Genomic DNA, 19,570 nt, shown 5'->3' on the forward strand with positions numbered 1-19,570 from the left:
ACATGTTATAGATCTTCGGTAGAATAAGTCCTCAAAGGTACAGTGGCAGGCTCCAAAGAGTGATATTATGTGGAGTGACTCCTCTGCCTGTTTTACATAAATTTTTAAATATTTAAAAAATGGTTAGGTTTGCATGTCAGTGGCTTGTGAACGGGGGCTGGTTTGCCAACACAGCCCAGCCCTAACACTAATGCTCACTTCATAGGATGTCCTTTTTAATGTATCTCAAAGGAGCACAGTCATTTCAACCCCAGTTACGTTAATCCACAGGAATGCAACCATTTTTCACAACCGATATGTAAGCATTACAATGTTCATGCTATTCAAGTTAGCACTAACGTGAGGTTTCTGTCACTCTTATTTATATGAAGCAAACATGGAATACTTGCTTTGCTAGTGTTGTTTACGTGTTTTCCCCAACATGTTTCAGTCCTTCAATCCTGTTCACTTTTCACAGGAGGAGGGGCAACCTCTTTTATTCCTCCGTATATATAACACTCTCCAGCCAATGAGTACGTTTGACATTTCTGGGGTCCCCCGTTATTCAGGTAGCCACATTCTAGCCTCTCGTTGTCAACTCTAACCCTCTCCAAATCCGAGGTCACTTGGGCATGGATCTGGTGCTTCTTCCATGCTATCTCAAATGTCCTGCACCTTACAGTCTAAACGCTTCTAAGGATTTCTAAAACATACATTATAACATGCTCAGCAGTTTAATACTTTTTTGGGGATATTTATTAAGAGTTAACTTGGCTTTGGGAAACCGCGTTGTAAATCAGTAGGGGGTCACTGATCCCTGGGGTGGGGGTAGTCCTTACAGCATATAGGGCCTGATTCACAGAACGTTTTCCTATGTACCCTGGGGTCTGTATCTGTACCCATACAGCCCCCCCTTTTTCTTCCTGCACTTATCAGACCTACCCTGTCTGCTGCCTTAAACCTAGCACTTGCCAATTGCTGGCTGCACTACCACTGTCTGTTGCCTTTATTATTAATGTATTATTATTTATCTGTTCTCCTTTGCTTCGCACTTTCCACTTTCCCCCCTTCCATGCACTTCTCCCCTCCCCCCTGCACTTGCGCGTTCTCAATGTCACTGGGCCTAGTAAAATCGTTGTTTTGTTCTTCCCCGTTTCCCTCCCTTGCCTTGTCGCGCTCTGAAACACTTGCGTACGAGCGCGATAGAAATAAAATATCAATATCAATATGGGATTGCACCATTGTAAAACACTTCTGTGAATCAGGTCCATAATGTACCACTGGTTACCGCTTAGGGCAAGCATGGACCATTCACAGGGTTTGTGGAAGTGGAACACGGTTGTGGGCTTTAAAGTGTGGTCCTCAGGAGGAATACTTGGCTGAGTGGGTTCAGGGGGCGTATTTTAAGGGTATGAAGAAGATGTTCCTTGAAGAGAGGGGGGTCTTGATTTCCTTTCTGAGTTGAATGAGTGAGGCAGATGCTGACGGTTTTTGGGTTCCGCATCCTTTGGGTGTAGATTGAGAATGCTGGTTATTTATTAATTTATTTGCATTTCTGCTGCCTCAGTCCGGCCAGATCTGACTGGGATGGGTTTTGTCTGCCATGTAGGATGCAGTGCGCGTGGCGACAGCATTGTATATGATGCTGCTGTCTTGAGAAAAACATTTGTAATTTCATGTTCTTTTTTTGTAATCATATAGTTATGACCGCATTTACAATAAAACAATACAAACAAACAGGCCGGGTAAACATTGCACTGGTCAAAGTAAATCACACCAGTTCCAAAAACCTCCCCCAGGTCTCCTCATGCAGATTCATTTTCTTCTGCTTACATGAAATAACCCTTTTCAACAGTGACATTTTGCGCTGGTCCTCGGTCCAAGCTTAGATTGATTTAGACCTCAGAATGATTTTCTTCCCAGAGAGAGCAGCTCTAAAAAAACAAAATGTTTGTTGTAAGGACAGATCTGCCAAAATATCATCCTCCCCCAAAAGTACAGTTTGAAAGTCAAAATCAAGGTGGTATAATTTACAAAGAGCATTGGTGGTCTGACATCTTGTCAACCTTTGTTTACATGTATTGCGGAGTGCACATACAAACAAGAATGACAGGAGAAATGGCACTAGATTATGGAGATTAAAACTTAAAGTGTCACTCTGAGAAAATGCTGAAAGTGTCAAGGCGCAGACCTTGACACTGTTAGCCTGGCACGGTACACTAACAGTGCTTGAGAGTGATCAAATGCAAAATAACAGCTACACATATTTGATATGTTTTGAAAAGTTTGCAAAAATGTTCAGGTTAGCAGAAATCAGTGGCTTGTGAAAGCGAGCTGCCTGGATTTTCATGGTACCTGCTTTGAGTGCCCTTGCGACTCTTCAACAAAACATTACAAAATGTCACATAAACTAAGTAGGGAGCGCTTCACAAATACAGATGCAAAAGTGGTTATACAATAAAATACAGAAATAAAAGGTACCTCTTTTTCTTGATCTACAAGTCTTTTTTATTTTCCAAAATGATGCCAAATTCATGCAAACGTTCACAATGCTGTCTCTAAATGCAAGCATGCAATAGTTCTCTTTGAGTTAACATTCATAATAGGGATCTCACCCCTGACTGGTAGTATCAACATGCAACCAGTCTCTTTCCGGACGCTTTTTTTAACTGGTTCCTGAACTCGGACTGCTACTATCAGCAGAGGCGTAGCCAGGATTGTCTAGCAAATGGGGCCTGATGCTAATGTAGTTGGGCCCACTGCACTGACAAAAATATCTGTAAATACCCACACAGCGCTGCTGAGTGGGCATTTACAGATTTTGGGTGGGCCTTGCCCCTCAGGCCCTACCCTGCCTACGCCTCTATCAGCATGCAACAGTTGTCTTTCAGTGCACTTGTGTATGGGGTTCAAGAATTCTGACTGCTAGTATCAGCATGCATCATTTCTCTTTCAATATATTATCAGAATGCATCAGTTCTCTTTCAAAACACTTTCCTTACATGATTCCAGAACTCTGATTGCTATTATCAGAATGCAATAGTTCTCTTTCAATAAATGCAATAGTTCTCTTTCAATACACCTTCCTTACATGATTCCCGAACTCTGACTGCTATTATCAGAATGCAATAGTTCTCTTTCAATACACTTTCCTTACATGATTCCCGAACTCTGACTGCTATTATCACAATGCAATAGTTCTCTTTCAATACACTTTCCTTACATGATTCCCGAACTCTGGCTGCTATTATCACAATGCAATAGTTCTCTTTCAATACACTTTCCTTACATGATTCCCGAACTCTGACTGCTATTATCAGAATGCAATAGTTCTCTTTCAATGCACTTTCCTTACATAATTCCCGAACTCTGACTGCTATTATCAGAATGCATCAGTTCTCTTTCAATACACTTTCCTTACATGATTCCCGAACTCTGACTGCTATTATCAGAATGCAATAGTTCTCTTTCAATAAATGCAATAGTTCTCTTTCAATACACCTTCCTTACATGATTCCCGAACTCTGACTGCTATTATCAGAATGCAATAGTTCTCTTTCAATACACTTTCCTTACATGATTCCCGAACTCTGGCTGCTATTATCACAATGCAATAGTTCTCTTTCAATACACTTTCCTTACATGATTCCCGAACTCTGGCTGCTATTATCACAATGCAATAGTTCTCTTTCAATACACTTTCCTTACATGATTCCCGAACTCTGACTGCTATTATCAGAATGCAATAGTTCTCTTTCAATACACTTTCCTTACATGATTCCCGAACTCTGACTGCTATTATCAGAATGCATCAGTTCTCTTTCAATACACTTTCCTTACATGATTCCTGAACTCTGACTGCTATTATCAGAATTCAATAGTTCTCTTTCAATACACTTTCCTTACATGATTCCCGAACTCTGACTGCTATTATCAGAATGCAATAGTTCTCTTTCAATACACTTTCCTTACATGATTCCCGAACTCTGACTGCTATTATCAGAATGCATCAGTTCTCTTTCAATACACTTTCCTTACATGATTCCCGAACTCTGACTGCTATTATCAGAATGCAATAGTTCTCTTTCAATACACTTTCCTTACATGATTCCCGAACTCTGACTGCTATTATCAGAATGCATCAGTTCTCTTTCAATACACTTTCCTTACATGATTCCCGAACTCTGACTGCTATTATCAGAATGCAATAGTTCTCTTTCAATACACTTTCTTTACGTGGTTCCTGAACTCGGACAGCTACTATCAACATGCATCAGTTCTCTTTCAATATATTATCAGAATGCATCAGTTCTCTTTCAAAACACTTTCCTTACATGATTCCAGAACTCTGACTGCTATTATCAGAATGCAATAGTTCTCTTTCAATAAATGCAATAGTTCTCTTTCAATACACCTTCCTTACATGATTCCCGAACTCTGACTGCTATTATCAGAATGCAATAGTTCTCTTTCAATACACTTTCCTTACATGATTCCCGAACTCTGACTGCTATTATCAGAATGCAATAGTTCTCTTTCAATACACTTTCCTTACATGATTCCCGAACTCTGACTGCTATTATCAGAATGCAATAGTTCTCTTTCAATACACTTTCCTTACATGATTCCCGAACTCTGACTGCTATTATCAGAATGCATCAGTTCTCTTTCAATACACTTTCCTTACATGATTCCCGAACTCTGACTGCTATTATCAGAATGCAATAGTTCTCTTTCAATACACTTTCCTTACATGATTCCCGAACTCTGACTGCTATTATCAGAATGCATCAGTTCTCTTTCAATACACTTTCCTTACATGATTCCCGAACTCTGACTGCTATTATCAGAATGCAATAGTTCTCTTTCAATACACTTTCCTTACATGATTCCCGAACTCTGACTGCTATTATCAGAATGCATCAGTTCTCTTTCAATACACTTTCCTTACATGATTCCCGAACTCTGACTGCTATTATCAGAATGCAATAGTTCTCTTTCAATACACTTTCTTTACGTGGTTCCTGAACTCGGACAGCTACTATCAGCATGCAACAGTTCTCTTTCAGTGCACTTGTTTATGGGGTTCAAGAATTCTGACTGCTAGTATCAGCATGCAACAGTTCTCTTTCAGTACACTTTTTGGGGGTTTCATGAACTCTGACTACTAGTGTCAGCATGCAACAGTTCTCTTTCAGTACACTTTTTGGGGGTTTCATGAATTCTGACTGCTAGTATCAGCATGCAACAGTTCTCTTTCAGTACACTTTTTGGGGGTTTCATGAACTCTGACTACTAGTGTCAGCATGCTACAGTTCTCTTTCAGTACACTTTGTTTGGGGGGGGGGTTCATGGACTCTGGCTGCTAGTATCAGCATGCAAAGGTTCTCTTTCAGTATTCTTTCGTTACGTGGTTCCCGAACTCTGGCTGCTACTATTGGCATGCAACAGTTCTCTTTCAGTGAACTTCTCAATGTGGTTCTGTAATTCTGACTCCATGTATCAGCATGCCACAGTTCTCATTGAGAGCACATTCTCATTGTGGTTCTTGAACACTTGCTCCAAGTACTGTTGCAAGTACCAGCATGCAACCGTTCTCTGTGAGTACACTTTCTTATTATGGCTCCTGGAGCTGTAGCTCCAGGAGCCAGCATGAAACAGTTATAGTGGGGTGAACTTCTACAATGGGGTTCTGTAACTCTAACTGCAAGTTTCAAAATGTAACTGTTCTTGTTGAGGTCAGATTCTTAATGTTTTGCTTTATTCACTTTCTCAGGGTGCTCTAGGAACTGTGACACAATGTTCCAGCATTCAGCGTTACTCCTTGTATTCAACTTTTCAATGTTTTCCTCTCCTGCCACGCCCCATTCTCTCACACAGACAACTTCACTGTCAACCTCATCTACATACAATCAAAGCCTAGTACATTCTTCAGTAAAGGCTTCACAGATCCGGTCACCACCATGTTCCCCACACATCCCACAACATCTACCTAGGGGACGTCTACCACCCAGCCAATAATGACACCTAGATTATGCAGGAGGCACTAAGCAACATACTGGACATACTGAACATCACCGGATCCACAACCAACCCATCACACAGCAAATTCAACATCCTGGACTCCATCATCACAGCCTGAATAACCGAATAGTGATCCAATACAACACACCTACCTATTGACTAGTCAGGTCACCTCACCATTCCCTTCACCATCCATCAGGTCCCTCCCAACCAATCACATTCGACTACATTATGTCAAGGAGACATCCTGATCCTTCAAAGACTCTGCAATTTACGTAGACAAATAATAACCAAAGCAAAAAATCTCCTACTATCAGAACATCCTAGCCGAGGCCAACAACAGAAGGAAAGTTCTCTTTAAGGCAGTCAAACACTGCATAAATCCCCTGTCCGACCAATTCATAGCAACTACATTTTGGAAATCCATACCATTAACAATCTTTATTTACAAGGTCAGTCAGATATTCTAAAACATTGGTGTTATTGGCAAAGACAATGGGCCTCATTACGAGGTTGGCGGAATGGGTTTACCAGCACCGGTAATGGTGCCAGTGCCGGTAAACACATTCCGCCCTATTACGAGGTCTCCTCGCAGGACCCGCAAAGGACCTCTGGGAAAACCAGACGTCCTTTCCGGGTCCAGCAAGGCGACCAGGGAGCTAATAACAGGCCCGGGCCCGTTATTAGCTCCCTCCCCATTCCCATTGAGCCCTAATAGGGGCTCAATGGGAATGGGGATGTACCGGGTCCGGGTTCCTCGAATGAGGAAATACCGGGTCCTCCAAGGTTGGAATGGCCCAGTAAGTCCTCATTGGAGGAACCCGGACCCGGTATGCGGTAAGGAGGTAGCCATGCCGCAAATTGCGGCATGGTTACCTCCAACCTCATAATGAGGCCCAATGCCCCTCTATTTCCACCAAGCAAAACAGTGACATGGACCTCCTTAAAAACACACACCATGTGTTAGAGAAGAACATATATGTAGTGAAAATATATATGAGGTAGTGGGGTAATGAGCATTACCTACATGTACACATAGATATACGTTAGGCATAACACAAGGTGAAGTCAGGGAGATGGCTTTGGCAATGCTTGTACTAACGCAGGATACTCCTGCTTATGTTTCCTTCATTCTGAGGTGCAACACTCCAGCTCAGCTCAGCCAACTCCTGTTTCGTCTGCAAGGAGAGACCTATCTCTGGGATTGGTAAAGTACTTTGGGCAGGCTGCCTATTCCAAGAGGTATGTATTGAACTGGGAAGCCTTAACCTTGGGGTGTCAGAGATAGGATGAGTCCTGAGGACCAACAGAACCTATTATTTAGCATATGACTACTAAGTAGCTATGGTCTGACTTCACCAGGTGCGTCTGTTTTTCCTGTATGCTTATTGGCTGAGCATAGGGTGAATTGGGATTAGCCTACAGTCCCTTTCTGTCCATCAGGTGTTGCTGTGAGGAGGAAAGCAGAGTGAGGTACCCCTTTTTGCTCAGTCCTGCACCTGTGGAAAGTGGCCCATGTTAAATAGTTTCCCTCCATATCCGGTACCTGTTGATCTTTGGTGAAAGATCAGCCAGGGTTCTACCTTTACAAAGAAGGGGTCTCCTAATCCTTTAATTCTTTCCTGAACACCTAGAAGATACCTCTGGAATCCTGTTGTGAGTGCAGTCCATTACAAAGTCCTCAGTCATAGAAGTAAACACATGTGCATCCAAGGCTGAGGAGAGCTCTGTACCCTAATGATCTTAAGGGAACATTTGGGGTGAACCGCTGTGGACCAAAGCCTACCACTCTGCCAGCTGCCATAGAAACAGACTCCTTACTGGAGGTGCCAGCCTAACTCTCTGGACTAGGAAGGAAGAGCAGGAAGGGCTCACATGTCCTGCAGCCCCTAGAGTGGGCAGCCTTGACTGCTGTTTCACTGCTTCGAGCTGTCTTCCAACTGTTATGACCATGCTCAGTGCCTTCAAACCTCCTCAGGACCCGTGGAGCTGCTTTTTGACATTCGTACGCATCTTCAAACCGCTGCTTGCAACCGTCAAACTAGTTCTACGCCACACCGCACCAGCAGCGCTCATCTTCTCCTTGGCTCGAACACTAACTCACTTCTGTGGATTCCATTCGCCGCTACTTTGAGCACTGTTTCAAACCAACAGGACCTTGCCTCGACTCGACTCAAACATCAAATTGAACCGCTAATCTGAACCTGTTGCACCCTGTCAAATGCAACGCATTGAATGTTGCACCAAAACGGAGATGCCCTATCTCGAAGACTTCTCGACACGGAATCAGTGGCTGGATCAATACGACTCACAGCATCTTGAACCCAGTTCGACCACAAGCACATCACAGAAAAAGCGCAGTTTGATGATGTTTATCCACCAATTGCTCATAAAGCATATTTGCACCCGGGGGCAGGAGCTCAGCCAATCAAGTGGGTGGAACAGCGGGTGAGAGTACACAATCTCTGCCCACTGTGTCCAGCCACCCAAGGCACTTCCCTGGGTGGCGCCATATTTTTTTCCTAATGGGCGGAGACAACAGGGAGCCTCTCCCTGTTGCCTTCCAACCCTCCCCACCTTCCCAAAATCCAAACAAACCCCTTCCCCACCACCTGCCCCTGCCCACTTACCTGCTGGCCCGGAGCCTGTTGCTCCAGTCCCGGTGCTCCGCCCGCTCCCAGCCGCCATCTTTTTTGTTTTCCCACAGGAGATTGTGGTTGCGCAATAAGCACAGCCAATCTCCTGAGAAAAAAAATAAACTATTTGCATACCTGGCAAACCCCAGGGTGCTAATAGCAATCATAACCCAGCAGGGGGGCGTACAGTGCAGTAACGGCCGATAGCCCAGGCCATGTACGCCCCCTGCTGGGCTGTGATTGCTGGTAGCACCCTGGGGTTTGCCAGGTGTGCAAATAGTTTATATTGCAGAACAGGCTGCCACTTTTTTGACAAGATATTCTTCAGCTTTATATACCAACCAGAGCACTTACATCTTCCTCTTGTCTTCTATCTATTGAAGAATTTGTCATAAGAAGGGCGGTACATCATTTAGTAATTGTACACCTTGTCTCTGGAACAAATTCTGAGTATTCTTAACACCATTTCACACTTCACAAGTGTACCAGTGACCTGTACTGTGAGACCAACATGTATTAAGTCAGACTTGTTGAAAAACCAATAAAATTAATTTAAAAAAAAAAGAAAGAATCGGAGGACTTTGCTCTTTGCCAATCATTTTGGTCATTAATCGGACAATTTACAGATCAGCTTACTGGCATCCCTAGTCTGTCACATCACTTGTGGCAAGAGTGCACTTTATAAAATAACCCTTACATGGAGAGCTGTTGTTGATGACTCAGACCAGGCAGATAAGCACTAACTAGATATCCGCTTCTGTCCCTGGCCTCCCACTCATCATGGAAAGCACAAGCTAGGCTTATAGATCATAAGTGGCTAAAATCTGTCTGCAGAGGTGGATGAGCCGCCTCGGATACAACTCAGACCTTTCTAAACAATGGAGGTTTGAGTCATCTCAAATCACTTGAACCACTTGGAGCACAAGCTCAAAGTGATTTGCAAGAGTACGGCCCTGATACAGCAGCCTCATTACAAGTTTGCCAGTCCGGTAACAATGGCACTGGTAAGCTTGCCGGTATCGTTGTTACAGGAACAGGCAAACTACGAGTTCTGCTCGCTGGTGCCTTCCAGCCCGCCAGGTCTGACCCGACAGGCATACCGGCACCCGAGAGCACACACTGCCGGTATCACTGGCACCATTCTGAATGGTGCCGGTGCTACCGGCCTCCCCCTATTCCCATTGAGTCCTACGGGGTTGAATGGGAATGGGGAGTAAAAGTTTCTGGCCGCTGGCAATGGGGAAATACAGGGTCCGCCAGGGTTGTAATGTGCCTGTATTTCCCCATTGCCAGGGGCCGGAAAAATTAGCAGGTTTGGTGGCAGACTGCCGGTTTTACCAGCAAGGCTACCGCCAAACTTGTAATGAGGGTGTTGGTTCTAGCTTACTCGAATTTGAGTAAAAATGATTCCAAAACGTAGCATTACTGTCTTCTGAATATAATGGAAAGTGAACAGGAGAGAGGAAGTATTGACCCAGTGACTTTTTTTAAGCAAATTGGTGTCTGTTGGCTCGAAGTACTTCACTTCCAGCATTAAAGGCAATCTGATTTGCGTACAAATCGAATCGAGCATTTTGTGCCTCAGCTTGAATAAACTTGAGAGACGTTTAACCAATTCAAGCTGACTCTAATCATTTTTTTTAATAAGTCGATCCAAGATTCTAGTTGAACACACCTACAAGCCTCGCCTAAGCCCTTACCTTCAGTCTGTAGACTTCCACCTCCCCAAACTATCTTTTTTTTGCAACAGAAAATAACAATGAACACCTTTGTCATGATTACATCTCACACACTGTGGGCTGGCTCTGCAGCGCATCTGAATGTTTGGCTAGAGTTGCCAGTTTACCTTAAGATTCTCTAACGCAGCAGAACTGCTGCCATCCACACCTATCCCTTTTTCAAGCAACAGTGTCTGCTTTTGTGCACCACTCCAACCGTCTGCTGTATGGAACATCATTGGGAGATGACATGATGGCACAGTGTGTTCCCATTCAAAATGCCTCAACTTTCTTCATCCGGATATCTACGGTACTGCAGTTCTGACCATGGCCACTTCACAATAGCTCAGCTGAGCAGCTCAAATTTTGGCCGAACAAAAGTGCACAACCAAAATGACCACTTTAAAAAAAGAAGTCGGTAAGAGCGCGTAGAACCCTTAAAATGTGCTTTCTCTGGTCTTGTATTAGCCTCCGCTCAGGTTCATGTGCCCTTTTTAGTGTTTTACCTTTGAGCACAACGCCCAGTTCTTAGCCCTGTTAAACCATTATTGCCTCTTCTGGTTCCAGTATCTCCACCCTGCTTCTGCTTCCTCCATCTTAGTGACACTTTGTTTCTGGGCGTGGACAACCTGTCACACTGCCACTGCTCCTGTCTTTGAACAAGATGTCAATTCTTTGCTAGTACTAGTTGACGTGCGTGGCTTTCTCCTGTTAACAATTTCATTTTTTTTAATTAATTGTGTATGGTTTCAATTAAACCTTTACAATAAAAATAAGTTCATATCAAAAGAGTAAAAAAGGACATTAAGGATCCCAAATACAGTTCATATCACATTAAAAACACAATCTGACTAGAATTACCTAGATACATTTCGAGATCATCAATAAAACATCCCATAAAATAGAAAAATCAAAAAGAGAATGCATGATAATCCACACAATTTTAAGAATTGCACAATCGCAGTAGACATAGAAACCGATGAGCCCCCCAACATTTATGCCCATAAATACTCTCCATCCACCCTAGCCAAATTAGGTACAAATGTATCGAACGGCCAGATACGGTATGTTTTCACTTCAGCGCAATACAACAGTACATGTTTCAAATCCTCAATAGTAGAGAGATGTTTACAAAATCTACAAAATGCCAATTGTTTTGACAAACCTCGTCGTATGCACATAATTTCATTTTTATTAATGACATACAACCGGAATCTCATATACCTGATACATAAGCTTGATCACACAATTCCCAGCCACCCCGCACTTTTTATGCACTATACACATTCTGGCATAGAGTGGATATTCCGCTATTTGATTCCACGTTGCTATCCAATCATTCTGAGCAATTTTGTTTTTCAATCTGGTTGGATCATGGATCAATAGCTCCTCATTTATTCCTAAAGTTTGCATTATGCCCACACAATAGCCTGCAAAAAGTTTTACAGAGGCTCCACCTATGTCTCCGACACCTTTACCTAGCTGGTTATACAGAGTTCCATCAGGGGAGCATAACACATTCCGGTATAATGACAAACGTCGCCACTAAATAATACTCTGTAGGGATACCATACTCAGCTACAAACATACAGCTTCCACTGGGGTAAGAAGACAGCACTTTCCTCCAAATTAGAGGCTCGTAATATAACACTTCACCTGACAGCCAAACGGGAAGTACTGCCAACCCATACTGCAATTTGGAAATTACCTTCCCACAATAACATTTTAGCACTTGTAATAGCAAAAATATGCGTATTTCCAATCTATTGTGCTCATTTGTCATGCTAGGAGTAAACCTTTTTTTTAGCCAGTCTCTTAAAAACATTTTATTAGGGTGAGCCTAAATACAGAATTGACAATAATATTTCCAACCTTTGCCCATCAACATACCTGCGATAACTACTTTTTTTCTTGTTTTTGCAGAATTTAATTATTTGTGACTTTGCAGGATTCATTTTCAAATAGTTAATTTCCATACACTCACTTAAGGCACTCAGAAGGCGCTGAAGAACTATTGGGTTTCTGTCGGACATAATAAAATCATCAGCATATGTAGCCCATAATAAAATACATTTCCCAAATCTAGGACTCACAAAAGCTGCCTTTTCTATGATTTCACTAATGTCTGCCACATATCAGTTAAAAAGAAATGGGGCCAAGGCACAACCCTGTCTTGGGCCGAACAGGTACTGACTTCCCTTGGCATCATTCCATCAATATTTAGTCTGACTTGAATGGAGGAACCTGTGTTTAAGTGAATCAGAATTTGAAGCAGGCCTGAGGGGAGTACCCAATCACGCAGCTTTTGCCATATCAGGTTGCGATCGATTAAAGTCAGATCCAGAGCGGCTGCATAGATTGGAGTCTCGTTACTTTTCCACTATTGTTTGAATACAGGAAACGAGAAAGGTTTTACAATCAGTTCCTATATTTCTATGGAAACCTGTTTGGCATTTAATCAATATACCATTATCCTTCTCTCATTCTTCCAATTTCCTTAGAATAGCAGTCGCAAAAAGCTTGCTATCAGCATCCAACAGCGTAATTGGCCTATTGTTTGACACATTTAACCTGTCCCCCCTTTTTATAAATAGGGATAATATAGGACTTTTTCCAAGTTTTGGGGGTACGTTGTTCCAAGTTAAACATTTTTGAACAGAAGATATTAAATCCCGGCCTACAAGGCTGGCTGTGACTTAAAACCTTTACTGGAAAGTAAGTTAAGGCCCCTGCTAAGGCCCCTGCTCTGGAACTGCTGGCATTCTTTATTAAGCGTGATATCTATCTGCCAACTAGATCCAGATTCACCTATAGAAAGGGGCCTATTGTGCCGCTTCTTACCATAAAGATTTTTAAAGTGACTCACCAAGGCACTCTACTCAATCGGATGTATCTGCATCACAGTTTGTTGAGCTTCCGATCCATTAATTACTTTCCTAAAATGTTGGTCAGACTTGCCCCAAATGATTCATAGCATAGCCTCACCATATTTTTGTCTCGGATCATACCTATACCATGGAAGCCAACTGCGCCAATATTGTTGCTTCTTTTTGATTAGGGAAATCCTCTCCATTAGATAGTTTACATTCTTCTTAATAAATCTTATCCTTTTCCTACTGTCCCGTTTCCCTAACTGAACCAGTGTATCGAACCCATGATTCTTGGTATGGTTGATTTCCAATTCAGACCTACCCACCATAACAGCATTGATATTATGTCAAACCATGCGGTTTAAGTCATTGATTGAATAGATCCTTAGTTTCCCCTCTAGGCTCGAAGTGAAACATATTTTTTCTATTTTTTGATTGAAGATATTAGTATTATAATCATTCCATTTAAGCTGGGTTTCTCTACAGTTTAAAGTCATTGTACTGACAACATCCATTTCTAAAGTGCTGCCCTGGAACCCAAAGCTAGAGACCAGCATAGTATGATCACTAAGCTTAGTTTCAATAACTTCAATCTTTAAGAAACGAGGGACTACATTTCTTGAGACAAAAGCATAATCCAGGACAGATGAAGTATAACCATTGGTCTGAGTACGAAGTAACTCCTCCTGGCAGATGCTCATTTAGTAAATGTAGATTCTATTCCTACCCAAAACCTCGCCATATTTCTCCTCTTAAATATATATCACAAAGATCACTTCCTCTCCCCATATCAATTTGTGCATTGCTATTTAATTTTGATTCGTAACAATAAGAATTCAAATCACCAGCACCTATTATACAGCCTCCAGGATAATCAAGTGTTTTCCTATTGGTTCTGCTGCTTCCAATTCTCAGCCAATCTGTGAACCTCGAGACGCCATTTTCTTGCCTCTGTCCAGCCCATTTGTATCACAATTTCTTTTTTTAGCAATTAAACAATTGTTCTCTGCCTTGCTGTGCTTAAAGGAATGGTGCGCTCAGAAATATTAATTGCTAGAATGATGGACAATAGTCCAAAACATAGTTTAGACATATTTTGAATGAAAGTTCCTATGTAAAGACTTTGAGCAAACGAGGCTCAAAGTGTTTACATGGGAGCATCCATTTTATGATTTCAGGCAGCCTCCTCAGCTCTGCCCTGGCGCACTAAACAAGCAGCAAAAGCCCCGTACTGGGAGCTTTTGCTTACTGCAGCTAGAGCCGATCTGAGGAGGCTGCCTTCACTTTCATGTTACGTTTTCGGTGCTCCCCAAGCCCAGGGAGGCACAGAAAATGTCAAATGAAGGCAAAAAGCAGAGGCGCGCCATTTAAAAATACAACATTGTTGTATTTGTGATTGCCGTGGTTGGAAAACCACGGAAATCATAAATACAACAACGTTGTTATTCTGACTGCGGCAGCTTTCACATGGAGTCTCCTGGGCTCCCCCAACCATGAGGGAGTCCAGGAGACTCCAAGCGAAAGCTGGCGAATTCAGAATAACAACGTTGTTGGATTTGTAAATACTGCATACTGTGATAGCCCCAGCAGGCAGAAACACAACGCGGTTGTGTTTCAAAAACGCTGCGGTTATTCTTTCTAAGTTTCTCAGGCTCCTCCAGCTCGGAGGAGCGTGAGAAACTTAGAAAGAAAACTGCAGAGTTTTTAAATACAACAACGTTGTATTTATGTTTGCGGTAGCTTCAGCTTGGAGCCCAGAGGGCTACCGCAAACATAAATACGTTTTAAAAGCTGCGGTTTTATTTCTATGTTTTCCTGGCTCCACCAGTGCTTATTTAAAAAAAAGAAATGAGCACTTACCGAGATGCAGCTTTCCTGCCTGCAGTCTCTGGTCTCCGTCCTCCAGTACCAATGAAGCAAAAGCCACCCAGTGGTAGCTTTTGTTTACTACAGCTGGCTGGCTTTTGCTTCATTAGTGCCGCAAAGGCAAGCACAGGCGGCATCCATTTCACAAAATGGATGCCTCCTAGTGCTTCCCATTTTAAAGTTTGAGCTTCATTTACTCAATACTTTACATAGGGACTTTAAAAAAATATATTTTTTAGATATTCTTTTATGATTGGCCATCTTTTTTGCCAATAATATTTCTGAGCACACTATTCCTTTAAGGGGAATGATACCATGGCCGGAAGGGCCCTTCCGGCACTTGCATATCGACTATGTCGACATGCAAGAGAGGTGTGCCTCCTACAGGTACCTAATAGTAGTAGTGTGTCCATTTTCATGTTGCCTTGAGGCGCGACCCTGTGCAAAGAATGATGCCAAAACTATCTGACTGAAATGACAAATGTGCTTCGCTACATTTCCCGCCAGGTCCAGCAATCAGCATGCACGCCAACAATCATTGAAGTGAGTCCACAAGCATTCCCACAAACTCAGCCACTCTGTCCGGGGGATAAGGTCCTCATTCAAAATACAGTGAGATATTGGAAAGATCCTCGGTTTTGTGGTCCATTTGAAGTAATCTTCTCAACACCCACAGCAATGAAGATAAAAGAATGTCATGCATGGATTCATCAAACTGATGTTTGACGAGATACTAGCAGCACATCGGAAAAAGGAGGACTGACATGAGTCAATTTACATTAACATTTTGAACCATAATAAGGTGTTACAGGAAACCCACAATGAAGGTGGGTGATGGACAAGGAAAAAGGAAAGGGGCTGGGATTTATGAGAATAGTGGGAGGCAAAAGTGAAAAGCGTTATACTGTCTTGCATCTTTGCTTTCTGTCTTCTTCTCTTCTGGTATTTAGGACATAAGGATAAATTGAGTCCATCAGCTGGTGGTACGAGGGAGACACGCACTAAGAGAAGTGTGACTACCACACTGGAATGATTAAGCACTGTCGGGAAGGAGTTGATCTGGCCTCGGAAAATATATGGTGTGGGGAAATTAAGAAAGTGGGACGGTGAGCACCAATGATACCTGTTACTTGTGCTCACTGATTACATGCCTCACAGGAACGCAAAGCCATTCTTGCCACAAGACATGACAGCAGAAGAGGGAGGGTGGCTGGCACATCTGGCCTTGTGCAGAACCAGGGGTATGTTTCAAGGACATACGGTAGAAGTAAAGCGGATTGATGAGGGGGAAGAGGTGTACGAGTCACGCACAATGGCAATGCAAAATATACAGCTCAAGGAGGCATTAGGAGGTATTAGTTGAGGAACACCCAAGTGTGAATGAGAGAGGGAGTGAAGAAGAGATCATATTTTCAGCACCCCCACTAGAATTAGAAAATGACCTTGCACTATGGGGGGAGTGTTCGCCTGACGGGACAAAAATATAGGTTTTTGGGGAATACTTGGACGGATAGGAGGAAGAGGGGGACATAACCAGGGTACAAGGGTTTGGGAGGGTAAAGAAAGGGAGACAAAATGGGCAGAAGTATCGATCGAAAGATCAATCGAAGTGGGGAATGTGTTAAAGGTACTAATTCAGCGCCAGATAGGGGGATGCACCTACCAACTACGGGAGTAAAGAAGATGCAAGATGGGGGTGGCCACTTGGGGAATAACAGATCCTCTGAGACACACACACTGTATAAAGGACTTCACCGTGAATGGTAGGGGGTAATGATGCATTGGATGTAAACTTGGTCCAACACATTGCTCTATGATTAGCTAAAGGGGGGAGGGACGAAATAGCACAATCACAAATACGCTTAGTAGGTTATCCCTCCAAGTGGGCTGGATCTAGGAACTTTTCAATTTAAAGCATGTGACCACAACAGAGGGTAGGAGGCTAAAATTACTCGTCATATGGGAATTAAGACAACCAGAAACTGGGTCAGATAACTGCAGGGTGGTTAGCCAAACAAGCTGCCCTGCACAGTAGCGGGAGGGTGGCTCAGTACCAGTGTGCTGGTCACATGACAGCCAAGACCCATCGGCAGGCGGCAGTGGCAAGGGAACACTGGACAGAGTGGCATTCCTGGGAGGACCAATCAGACGGTAAGTTCCTAAACTCTGAACGAGGACCAGCCCTAAAAGTATCTACCACAGAATGCGCAAAGGTAATTATCTAACAGGCATCATGTGAATGTCCTGAACTAGGACAGCCGACCCAGCCCTTTAAGACGAGGCGGCAATACTTAGAGACAGATGGGGATGCAGAAGATACTCAAACATCAATAATCAAACTGACTCAGAAAGTGGGCAAAATGCGACAGTTTTAATATCAATTATCTAAAACAGGGAGTTACAACAAACATCAACACGTCCGCTCCATCCTCACACTCAATTCAACACATTAAAAAAAGCAGGTTATGTACTATAAACTCATCACTATTGACGTCAATCTACATTGCAAACTTCAAAAACCTATTTGGAATGGTGATAGGCCTACAAGGAACATCTTGGTATACGTTCCATACTGGTCAGGGAAAGTGATTGGGTGTCTAACATCAGGTGGGGCAACTAAGCCCTCCTTTAGTGCAGGTCACTACGAATGTCATCCAATACACAACGTCCCATTGGTTATACAAACAATAGGGCTCTCTATTACGTGTCCCTCTATGATTGGTTGGCACCCTTCTATCCCTCTGTAATATTCCACATGCATAACCAGCACGCAGGCTGCCATCCAGGTGCCAGTGGGATGGCCACAATCATAGCTTACCACCAATTAGCCCTGGCATTCATCATCACACTTACAGCCTACTAGTCAATTAAAGCTTTGAACTCGGCCTTGGCAATGTTCTCTGTGCTCAAGAATATGAGGGAGTATCGCATACTCCCTCTTCTCGATTTCAGTACAGTTCATCATAGTGTCTATTTTCATCTGACCACGTGACTGTAGACCATGATTTCAAGTCTTACTGCATTTAAAATACTACTATTTGATGAACCTATGACGTCTTTAATGTTCTCGCCTCTCACTAGAGACAGGAGTTCTGGTCTTTCAGACGTTCTGTAATTGTTTGTACGCACAACCTGGCCCCAAGGGGACCTTGACTTCTTGGTGTCAATCCAACCAAGCCTTTCTTCGATCCACCTCCATGGTTGAGTTTTTGATTTCTTACTGCGCCACACTGAAAATGTCTTCCTGCTTTCGGAATCCAGCTCTGCTAAAGTGCATTGTGGAATGGTCCATAGTCTTTATACTTCTTATGTATATACGTTGGCGCATCGCCGCAATCTATTCACTACATAGCCAGCCTTAAAGAATAATTTGTCTACTTGCGTTATTGCTTCTGCACACTTGTAAAATGACTCAATAATTTCTCTATTATTCTTATAGCATGAACATCTTCATCTCGAGCCCGAAATGTTGCTCATCTTTAATACCTTGAACTTAGTGCTTCGAGAATCTTTATGTTCTCTCGTCTTCTGCATTTCTTCTAAGTGCGTCAACTCTGCTTTTCATTACATATCCAATCTGCTTTCTCGCTTGCTTTTCCCTCTTCCTCTGGGATTTCATTCAAATGACCATCATATTGTTATGTATGCATGTATGGCTTCCTTAATGGAAATCTTACTTCCAGGATTCTTTTTGGTATAGGTATTCTTCCTGGCAATGCACGTGTTTCACATTCTGGCTCCCAACATATAGGCATCATGGGAAAGGAGCTTTGGGTGGGGTACTCGACTCCACCTCTACAGTCCTCTTTCCCACCAGCTGCGGGTGTCTTGTGTCCCTTTCTCAATAGTGCTGACTGATGGCAGTATGTTAAAGTTCTGGCGGTCAGTACAAATGTTGCTTCATTAATAACAAGATGTTCCGGGGTGGGTTGTGAATAAAATGTGGTACCACGTGGGGAGGTGAGGTGAAGGGAAACTATTGCACTGTTTGATCTAATTACACTTTCACTAATTAATGTAACTACTACGGAGGAGAAGATTGCAAACCAATCAAATCCCTGGGAAGCATAGCAAAAACAAATTCTCCAACTTGCAAGTGTTTCTCCTGACTTCTGACTATTGTATTTCTTGCTATAAAATTTCGGTTCATAGTCCATTCCGATGTCAACCTCTCTATCAGAGCGAATCCACTGTTCTGTTTGATTTGTACTCACCTAGCTGTAATAAACAGCTTTGCTTTTTGGCCAGGTTGTGTTCCATTTTTTGAGTATGTGGTTTTTATTATGCACTAATTGGCGGACCCCTGACTACACTTCCATGGCCCATTGGGAATTTAGGCTGGAGAACTGCATGTCTGAATGTGCATGGGGACGCTCTTGTACTTCCCAGCACATTCAAATGGCTAGAGCAGTGCTTCAGGGGCACCCTGGCTCCTGTGCACATGTGCAGGAACAAAGAAGTGCTTTTTGTTCCTGGT

Source organism: Ambystoma mexicanum, chromosome 8 (assembly GCF_040938575.1).
Source record: "Ambystoma mexicanum isolate Mex_15411 chromosome 8, UKY_AmexF1_1, whole genome shotgun sequence".
Taxonomy (NCBI): domain Eukaryota; kingdom Metazoa; phylum Chordata; class Amphibia; order Caudata; family Ambystomatidae; genus Ambystoma; species Ambystoma mexicanum.